Source organism: Ranitomeya variabilis, chromosome 7 (assembly GCF_051348905.1).
Source record: "Ranitomeya variabilis isolate aRanVar5 chromosome 7, aRanVar5.hap1, whole genome shotgun sequence".
Taxonomy (NCBI): Eukaryota; Metazoa; Chordata; class Amphibia; order Anura; family Dendrobatidae; genus Ranitomeya; species Ranitomeya variabilis.
Window position 1 is genome coordinate 27,920,357 of NC_135238.1, and position 2,944 is coordinate 27,923,300.

Below are 2,944 nucleotides of genomic sequence, written 5' to 3' on the forward strand. Positions count from 1 at the left end.
CCAAGAAAGGCAACTCTTGAACAGAAAATACACATTTCTCAAGTTTAGCATACAGCTTATTCTCTCTGAGAAGCTGTAACACCTGCCTGACATGATCTAAATGAGCATCACGGTCGCAAGAAATATATGAGAATGTCATCTAGGTACACAATAACGAATTTCCCCAAAACATGCGAGAACACATCATTGATGAAATGTTGGAACACTGCAGGTGCGTTAGTCAACCCAAATGGCATCACCAAATTTTCAAAATGACCCTCAGGGGTATTAAAAGCCGTCTTCCACTCATCACCTTGACGGACTCGTATGAGGTTGTACGCCCCCCTGAGGTCAAGCTTGGTAAACCACTTAGCACCCGCCACCTGGTTGAACAAATCTGGTATCAGTGGCATCGGGTATGGATCACGAACCGTAATCTGGTTCAACTCCCTGAAATCCAAACACGGGCGTAATCCGCCATCTTTCTTCTTCACGAAGAAGAACACTGCTGCCACCGGCGAGGATGACGGCCTGATGTGCCCTTTGCTCAAGCTTTCAGCAATGTAATCTTTTAATGCTTGTCTCTCCGGACCGGAGATGTTAAACATCCTTGCTTTAGGCAATTTGGCCCCTGGTTTAAACCTGATAGAACAGTCATAGGGACGATGTGGCGGCAACTCTGAACAACCCTTCTCAGAGAACACATCCACAAAATCCAGAAGTGACTCCGGAATGCTTGAAGTCACAGCAGACACACATGTGGCCAGGCAATTCTCCTGACAGAATTCGCTCCACTGAATTATGTCCTGAGTTTTCCAGTCAATTACTGGGTTGTGCATAGACAACCAAGGAAAACCCAAAACCACCTGAGCAGGAAGATTCCTGAGCACCTTACATGTAACCCGCTCGGAATGTAGAACTCCAATGTGGAGTTTCACCTCAGCCACAAATTCAGTAATCTCCCCGAGAGAGAGGAGCAGTACTGATGGTGACCACGCGGATAGGATGAGACAGTTTTTCAATCCTAAAACCTGCTGTGCGCGCAAACTCCTCATCAATGAGATTTGTGGCTGAACCACTATCCACAAAAACAGTAATTGGCAGCTCACTGCCAGCGATAAAAACCTTAGCAGGGAGCATGCATTGAGAAACCACCATGGAGGATATACATAAGCTCAGATTGGTCTCCTTCACACCTTCTGAGCTTAGAAGTTTTCCGCCGTTGCATTTTTCTTAGACAGCAGAGGACAGATGTTAATAAAATGACCAGTTTTACCACAGTAAAAACAGGCTCCCTGCTTCCTGAGCTCAGGGGCTCGACGCTTCACATGTGACACCCCTGTGATTTGCATAGGCTCCGTGGGCTCACCTGCAGCAACCTCACGTGAACCTAAACCCTCTCCCATAGGCAGTGTCACATGCTCCCCCTGACGCAAACGGCGATCAATGCGGACAACCAGACTCATAGCGGAATCTAGAGAAGCAGGAGTCTCGTACATCAGAAGGGCTTTTTTAACCCTTCCAGAAATCCCATGTATAAACTGACTCCGCAATGCTGGATCATTCCATTGTGTATCGATCGCCCAGCGACGAAATTCAGAACAGTAATCCTCTGCAACTCGCTCCCCCTGGCGAATAGTGCGTATCTTAGATTCTGCTAGAGCCGTTCTGTCAGGTTCATCGTAGATTTTTCCAAGAGAGGAAAAAAAAACTCTCCACAGAGTCAAATGCAGCAGAATCAGATGGCAAAGAAAACGCCCATGCTTGGGGATCCCCGCTTAACAATGACAACACCAGGCCCACACGCTGAGCCTCATTACCCGAGGAGATCGGGCGCATGCGGAAATATAGTTTGCAAGCTTCACGAAAAGAATCAAATTTACTGCATTCCCCAGCAAATTTTTCAGGCAAAGGAAATTTAGGCTCAGCAACTCTTCCTGTCGCTCCAGCTTGCACATTAGATACTGCTAGTCCCTGTTGCTGCACTGCCCCCCTCAACTCAGTGACCTGTAGGAACAGCGCCCTCAACTGGCGGGTTATGGAAGTCATGGGATCCATGACAAAACACAAAAAAAAAGAAACCCCTTTTTTTTTTTCTTTTTTTTTTGTTGTTGTTGGGCCGATTATAATGTCACGGGGAAACTAGGTGGGCGGGAGCTAATAACCCGGGCCCCTGCAATTTCCCTCAGACTAGGGAAATCCTGACTGACCCTCTACCTGGAGTTTACACTGATGGTGTGCATGTCCAGGCCTCAAACCTCACCCTGTCTCCTGTTTCAACCCTAGGCGGAAACCTCTGCCCACCACCCAGTGAAGAGGTAATACACCAATACCCACAGTTAGCACAGACAAGGATAAAGGAAAATATACACCACGCCGCAGTCACTCAGGAATACACTATAAATGTGCAGGGCAAAATAAATACAAAAATAGGAAGGAGTAAATAAGACAAAGGAAAATACACCGCTGTCTGTCGAACGACCTGGTCTGAACAGCGTCCGACATGACAACATTATACACAGGAGGTCTGTATATAGTGTCAGTGTACAGGTAATACAGTGATTCACCAGTGACATTATACACAGGAGCTCTGTATATAGTGTCGGTGTACAGGTAATACAGTGATTACCAGTGACATTATATACAGGAGGTCTGTATATAGTGTCAGTGTACAGGTAATACAGTGATTACCAGTGACATTATACACAGGAGTTCTGTATATAGTATCAGTGTACAGGTAATACAGTGATTCACCAGTGACATTATACGCAGGAGCTCTGTATGTAGTGTCAGTGTACAGGTAATACAGTGATCACAAGTGACATTATATACAGGAGCTCTGTATATAGTCCATAGTGCACAGGTAATACAGTGATCACCAGTGACATTATACACAGGAGCTCTGTATATAGTGTCAGTGTACAGGTAACACAGTGATTACCAGTGACTAGTGTTGAGCATTCCG